Below are 8309 nucleotides of genomic sequence, written 5' to 3'. Positions count from 1 at the left end.
TTATAGACTTTACATTTCAGAACTGTTTCCGAACAAACACCGTTTCCGGGTTGGCGAAAGCAGACTGTTTAGTTGCATGTTCCTTGACACTTTTCGTGCCGGGGTTTGGTGATCTCCGGAAGCTATGTGCACGACCCAGCCTTGACCGGGGACGAAACACATAACCACGGAATCGGAAGGCATGAATTCCGGTAAGAGAACCCAGCCCACCGAGAGTGATGTTTCAACGTTCTCGGGTCGTTCTGTTTCCAGGATACGACAATGATCCTTCCGCAGGTTCACCTACTGTTGTGGTCACTCAAGCTGAGGTTCCCCAAGTGCATAAGGGTCCTACTACAAGATCAGGCTCAGCAAGGTTAAGGAATGGGTTCACCAAGGCGGTTCAAGAACTAATTGATCAAGGTCTCAAACAGCTACTGATTAAAGAGATGTCTGGTTTGAAGATTGAAGACCCGACCAGCTCCACAGAAGTTCAAGATCAGCCCGGTCCGATTCAGTTCTCTTCCATCGTCCATAACCGAACCGGCCTCATCCTCTCCACATTCCATCTCGGTTCAGAATCAACTCTCAATCCATCCAACCAACCTATTTCCGGTTAAGAGATTCAGCCAACCATCAGAGTGAGTAACATGTGCTGTACTCTTTTTCCTGACCAAGTTTTTGTCCCAATTGGGTTTTTCTTGGTAAGGTTTTAATGAGGCAGCATGCAAGCATGTTATAAGCTCTGGTCAAGGCAATCTCTACCGAGCCGGTTTACCTTCTATTTTAATTTAATTTCGGTTCAAAGACTTGGGCAATTGTTGGCCTTGTTTTATTTTTATTTCTTGCTTAAGCCTTTTATGTTTTTGAGTCCAATAGGGAGTTCCCTATATAACTCTTCCTCCTGGCCGATTTTGGGCACTTAGTCTTTAATAAAATTTCTTTGCTGAAGCAAAACAAAAAAACCCTTAAGTCTTTCTAGTTTGTGAGAAGCAACCAGAGAGCATTTCAAGATCTTATCAAGCTTTCCTCCATCAAAGTTTGTGGCGATCTACACTCCATCATCATCCATTGATTTGCCTTGAGAGAGACTTCAGTCCAGCAAGCAAATCCCACATCTATCCATCTCCATCCACTGTTCTTGTTGAGAGAGACTTCAGTCCAGCAACTTGAATCCATCCTCCATCTCTCTATCCTTGTTCTTGATTTTTATTTCTTTTGTTTCTGTTTGCATATCATTTATTCTGCATCTTAAAATCCCATAAAAATCATATTTGCTTCTGTTCTTAGTTTTCTTATTAGTTTACTTGCTGTTCTTCATTTTAAACCCATAAGAAAACTTATAAAAATCTCCCTTGTTTCAGGCACAAAACCAGCACCATCCTTTCCATACCATCCAGCCGCCCATTCTCTCTCTCTCTAGAGCAACCATCCGGCCAGTTTGGATTCTTGCCCACAACATTTTGGTATCAGAGCTTAAGGCTCCTGAAAACTTTGGTTGTTTCTACCCCCTTATACTTGTTCATCATTCTGTTATTGTCATATTTTTTTTTATTGTTTCAAAAAGTCAAAAAAATATTTGTGTTGCATTGTGTTCTTGTTTTAATTGTTCATCCTAGTTCATACTGTTCTTGCTGCATTTTCTTAGATCATTTTCGTGCCTTAGGTTGATCAGTCAAAGTGTTTTTGTGATTGTTGATCCGAGTTTCCATTTTTGGAACTAGATTGGCAATTTGCATTAACTTTTGATTGTAATTGCATAAATCATATAGATTAATTAGTTTGCATTCATTTCTGATTGGCATTTCATTTAATCTGATTGTTTGCATTCATTTTAGATCATCAATCATCATTTAAAAAAAAAAAAAAAGATTTCAATCATCTTTTATTTTCGATTTGCATTTAGTTCTCAATCTTTTTTTTTCCATTTTTTAAAACTTGTCAAATTTAATTCTTTCTTTCAAACTTAAAAAAAAAAAAAAGATTTCAACTTTCCTTTCTTCTAAATTTCGAATTTATTTTTCAAAATCAAAAAAAAAAAAAATCTTTCATCATTTGCATTTATTTGATTTTCATTTTGCATTTGAAGTTTCATCTTTCTTTTTTTTCTTAAGTCCTTCTCTCTTTCCTTCTTCTCTCTTTACCATTTCCCTTTGCACTTGATCTCCTTTTCTTCTTACCTTTCAGGAGATATGGGAGACCTAAATGGTGCAGCTGAGATCAACGCCCAGCTCCAAGCCTTGCAGGCCGGCCAAGCTCAGCTCGTTGAAACCCTTAACGCCTTGACTGCTCAAATGAATCTCATGGGTCAGGGAAACCAGAACCAACCCAATGGCCATCCAGCCGCAAGAAGGTTCGGTCCCTACCTCAACCAGCCGCAGTCCGAGTCGGAGGAAGATGAGTCTGAGGAGGAGCCACCAGATCGTGGAGGCGCTAACCAAGCCGCTCGAGGTGGGAGACGTGGTAGAGATGTGAGTCCCTACCAAAGGCGGGACGGAAGCCCTGACCGGAGGAGAGACCGAGACCGGAACGATGATGCGGCCTTCCAAAGAGGCAAGGACATCAAGCTGAAGCCACCTACGTTCGCGGGAAAGGTCGATCCGGACGCTTACATCACATGGGAGAAACGCATGGAGTATATCTTTGAGTACTACAGTACTCCGAGGCAAAGAAGATAGCTCTAGCCGCAGCCCAGCTTACTGATAATGCTTTATCTTGGTGGGATCGAGATGTTGCTAAGTCCGGTCCAGTATGGAGAGCTCAAAACTGGATTGAGATGCGAACCAAACTCCGAGCGAGGTACATTCCATCACATTATCCTAGAGATTTACTAAAACGTTTTCGTAAGTTGTCTCAGGGAACTAAGTCCGTGGAGGAGTACTTTGAAGAGTTTGAGGCTATAAGGAACCGATTGGAAGTGGACGAGTCTGAGGCGTCCATGATGTCTCAGTTCTTGGAGGGGCTGAACGATCGGATTGCACGGAAGGTGGAGCGCCAGCCGTATGAAGACTTCAACGACCTCTTGCACTATGCCGTCCAGGCTGAGAGCCATATCAAGAGGAAGAATGCGGCCACTAGCCGAAGCAAACCTGCGTGGTCTCAACCAGGTTCCAAAGGTGCTGAAAGAAACAAATCCATAGAAGTGGAGAACCGGTTCAAGAAGAACCAAGCTGACACCACTAAAGCCGGATCATCTGACCAAGGTAAGGGTCAAGTTCAAAATCAGAGAACCCGTGACATTACTTGTTTTAAGTGTCAGGGAAAGGGACATTACGCTAGGGATTGCCCAAACAAGCGTGTGATGGTCCTTAAGGCCGATGGTGAGTACGAGTCGCAGGACGAGGCCGAGTTGGACATGGTTGAATCTGGTGACGAGATTGTAGACTATGCTGACACTGGAGAGTTACTTGTGACCAGACGATCCCTCAGTGCCCTCTTTGATCCTGAAACCGTACAAAGAGAAAACATCTTTCACACAAGATGTACCGTGGAACAAAAGGTATGTAGCCTAATCATTGATGGTGGTTCTTGTACTAATGTGGCTAGCAAGTATCTTGTTGATAAGCTAGGTTTGGTCAAGACGCCCCATCCTAGACCATATAGGCTCAAGTGGCTTAATGATGAGACCGAGCTTAAAATAGCCGAACAAGTTGTTGTGCCTTTTAGTATTGGTAAGTACCACGACCAGGTGAAGTGTGATGTAGTCCCCATGCAAGCCGGACATATTCTCTTAGGGAGGCCGTGGCAGTTTGACAAAGAGACCATCCATCATGGCCGGACCAACATCTACAGCTTCAACCACAACAACAAGAAGCATAGCCTAGCACCACTTAGTCCACAAGATGTTCATGATATGCAAAAGGCAATGGACCAGTCCAGCAAGGTAAGTAAGACTAACCTTTATATTACTTCTGGTCAAGTGCTTAAATCTTTACATCAAGAGACGCAGGTGCTACTAATGATCTTTAAGGAAGGTTGTTTTGCAGGTTTTGAGGTCCAAGACGTACCAGCTGAGGTGCAAGTCCTTATGGACCAGTACAAGGACGTCTTCCCTGAGGATATACCAGCCGGACTACCCCCCATCCGCGGAATAGAACATCAGATTGACTTTGTACCAGGCGCGCCCTTACCAAACCGAGCTGCGTACCGAGTTAATCCCGAGGAGGCCAAGGAGTTGGAGAGGCAGGTCCAAGACCTTATGGACAAGGGCTACATTCGTGAGAGCCTCAGCCCATGCGCGGTTCCGGTCCTGCTAGTGCCTAAGAAAGATGGCACATGGCGCATGTGTGTGGACTGCCGAGCCATCAACAACATAACCATCAAATATCGGTACCCTATTCCTAGACTTGATGATATGTTGGATGAACTAAGTGGTTCTACTGTGTTTTCTAAGATTGACCTTAGGAGTGGATACCACCAAGTTCGAATGAAGGAAGGTGATGAGTGGAAAACCGCCTTCAAAACGAAACAAGGTTTGTATGAGTGGCTTGTGATGCCATTTGGCCTTACCAACGCCCCTAGCACTTTCATGAGGCTTATGAACGAGGTTCTAAGGCCTTTCATCAGTAAGTTTGTGGTTGTTTACTTTGATGATATCTTGATTTACAGTCAGTGCTTATCGGACCACCTTGACCATTTAGAACAGGTGCTAAAGGCTTTGCGGCAAGAAGGGCTTTATGCCAATCTCAAGAAGTGTGTATTTTGTACTGACCAGTTAGTGTTCTTAGGCTTTGTTGTGAGTTCACAGGGACTGAAGGTCGATGAGGAGAAGATCAAGGCGATACAAGATTGGCCCACCCCGACCACGATTGGACATGTCCGCAGTTTCCATGGTCTGGCCAGTTTTTATCGACGGTTTGTCAGGGATTTCAGTACCATTGCTGCTCCCATGACATCTGTGATCAAGAAGAATGTATCCTTTACTTGGGGACCTGCCCAAGAAGAGTCTTTTAATCAACTCAAATATAGTTTGACTCATGCACCAGTCCTTACTCTGCCTAACTTCGATAAAACTTTTGAGATTGAGTGTGATGCATCAGGTACGGGCATAGGAGCTGTGCTTACTCAAGGTGGCCGACCTGTGGCTTTCTTCAGTGAGAAATTGAGTGGAGCTGCCCTCAACTATCCTACCTATGACAAAGAGCTCTATGCTCTCGTGAGGTCCCTCGAAACTTGGCAACATTATCTTTTGTCTAAGGAGTTTGTTATTCATACAGATCATGAGACCCTTAAACACTTGAGAGGCCAAACCACACTCAAGAAGAGGCATGCTAGGTGGTTAGAATTCGTGGAGACATTTCCCTATGTCATCAAGTACAAGAAGGGAAAGGACAACGTAGTGGCCGACGCCCTCTCTAGACGCCACACTCTCATCACTACCATGGAGGCTAAGATTTTGGGTTTTGAACATATTAAACTTGCTTATGCTACTGACCCTGATTTTTCAGAACTCTATGCTAGTACCACCAGAGGTGTTGTAGGTCCATTCTACCAGCATGATGGGTTCCTATTCAAGGAAAAGAGGCTTTGCATTCCTCAAGGGACCATGCGAGATTTACTAACCCGGGAAGCACATAGTGGCGGCATGATGGGACACTTTGGCCGGACCAAGACCTTAGATGTTCTCACTGAACACTTCTACTGGCCGAGAATGAGACGCTATGTCGAGAACCTTTGCGCCAAATGCACTGTCTGCATAAAGACTAAGTCTCGATCTCATCCCTATGGTTTACATATGCCTTTACCTATTCCTAACGCACCTTGGGTGGACATCTCTATGGACTTTGTTCTGGGCTTGCCCAAGATAGAAAACAAAGATTCCATTTTTGTTGTTGTAGACAGGTTCTCCAAGATGGCACACTTCATACCTTGTGACAAGTCCAATGATGCTAGCCAAACCGCCAACTTGTTCTTCAAGGAAGTGGTACGCTTACATGGAGTGCCCAGAACCATTGTGTCCGACCGTGACACCAAGTTCCTTAGCCATTTCTGGCGGACACTGTGGAAGAAACTTGGTACTAAACTTCTTTTCTCCACCACTTGCCACCCACAAACAGATGGCCAAACCGAGGTAGTAAACCGTACTCTCTCTCAACTTTTGAGAGCTACGGTGGGTAAGAATTTGAGGAATTGGTTAAGTTGCTTGCCTTTTATTGAATTTGCTTATAACCATGCCAAGCATTCTATTACTAACCAATCCCCTTTTGAGGTTGTCTATGGCTTTAACCCAGAGATTCCGTTGGACTTCAAGCCATTGCCTCCGGACATGCAAGTTAGTCAAAGTGGTGTGGACAGGGCTGAATTCGTCAAGAGCATGCACCAGCAGGTTCAGAAGACACTTGAGACTAAGGCTGAGAGGAACCGGGTCAAGCTCAACAAAAATCGCAAGGAGGTTCTTTTCAAGCCGGGTGATTGGGTATGGCTTCACATGCGACCAGAACGGTTCCCTGCAGAAAGGAAGTCCAAGCTGGCGCCTAGGGGAGATGGTCCTTTCCGAGTGTTGGAGAAGATCAACGACAATGCTTACAAGCTAGAGCTTCCAGGTGAGTTCAAGGTTTCCCCAACGTTCAATGTTGCTGATTTAGCCCCTTATCTTGCAGATGAAGAAGAAGTTCTGAGGACAGAACCTACTCAAGGGGGAGGGGATGTTGTGGTCACTCAAGCTGAGGTTCCCCAAGTGCATAAGGGTCCGACTACAAGATCAGGATCAGCAAGGTTAAGGAATGGGTTCACCAAGGCGGTTCAAGAACTGATTGATCAAGGTCTCAAACAGCTATTGATTCAAGAGATGTCTGGTTTGAAGATTGAAGACCCAACCGGCTCCATAGAAGTTCAAGATCAGCCCGGTCCAATTCAGTTCTCTTCCATCGTCCATAACCGAACCGGCCTCATCCTCTCCACATTCAATCTCGGTTCAGAATCAACTCTCAATCCATCCAACCAGCCTATTTCCGGTTAAGAGATTCAGCCAGCCATCAGAGTGAGTAACATGTGCTGTACTCTTTTTCCTCACCAAGTTTTTGTCCCAATTGGGTTTTTCTTGGTAAGGTTTTAATGAGGCAGCATGCAAGCATGTTATTAGCTCTGGTCAAGGCAATCTCTACCAAGCCGGTTTACCTTCTATTTTAATTTAATTTCGGTTCAAAGACTTGGGCAATTGTTGGCCTTGTTTTATTTTTATTTCTTGCTTAAGCCTTTTATGTTTTTGAGTCCATTAGGGAGTTCCCTATATAACTCTTGTTGGTGGCCGATTTTGGCACTTAGTCTTTTATGAAATTTCTTTGCTGAAGCAAAACAAAAACCCTTAAGTCTTTCTAGTTTGTGAGAAGCAGCCAGAGAGCATTTCAAGATCTTATCAAGCTTTCCTCCATCAAAGTTTGTGGCGATCTACACTCCATCATCATCCATTGATTTGCCTTGAGAGAGACTTCAGTCCAGCAAGCAAATCCCACATCTATCCATCTCCATCCACTGTTCTTGTTGAGAGAGACTTCAGTCCAGCAACTTGAATCCATCCTCCATCTCTCTATCCTTGTTCTTGATTTTTATTTCATTTTGTTTCAGTTTTCATATCATTTATTCTGCATCTGAAAATCCCATAAAAATCATATTGCTTCTGTTCTTATTTTTCTTATTAGTTTTCTTTCTGTTCTTCATTTTAAACTCATAAGAAAACTCATAAAAATCTCTCTTTGTTTCAGGTACAAATCAAGCACCAATACTTCTCCATCCAATCGCCAATCTCTCTCTCTAAAACAACCATCCGGTCAGCTTGGGTTCTTGCCCACAACATGATGAATTGTCGGGGCGTGCCGCTGACACTTCTCGCATTTCCGAGCGAACTTCTCGCAATCCTTTATCATAGTTGGCCAGTAGAATCCGTGGCGTTTTATTTTTGTTGCGAGAGACCTTCCGCCGGAGTGGTTTCCGCACGATCCGGAATGAACCTCTTCCATGATTTTTCTCGCCTTTTCTCCTTCCGCGCAAGTCATGAGAGGTCCGGAGAATCGCCATTTGTAGATTTCGCCTTCCACGGTTACGTATCGTGCTGCCTGGATTTTTATTTTCCGGGCAGCCCATTTCTCCGCGGGTAGGGTACCATCTACGATGTAGGCTTTGATAGGTTCTAACCATGGAGTGTCGCAGCCATAGTCTGTTTGGTCTGCGTCGTCTTCCGGTTGATCTTCGTTTTCTTCCGCGCCTTCGATCTGTGTTCTGATCAGGTTGGAGATTACCGGCGGTCCGATGCTTGGATGCTCTATGAATTCGACGGGAATTATTCTCTTAAGCCCTGGATCCGAGCTTGAGGCGAGAGCGGCTAAAGCGTCAGC

Source organism: Raphanus sativus, unplaced genomic scaffold (assembly GCF_000801105.2).
Source record: "Raphanus sativus cultivar WK10039 unplaced genomic scaffold, ASM80110v3 Scaffold2709, whole genome shotgun sequence".
Classification (NCBI taxonomy): domain Eukaryota; kingdom Viridiplantae; phylum Streptophyta; class Magnoliopsida; order Brassicales; family Brassicaceae; genus Raphanus; species Raphanus sativus.
This window is presented reverse-complemented; position numbering follows the sequence as displayed.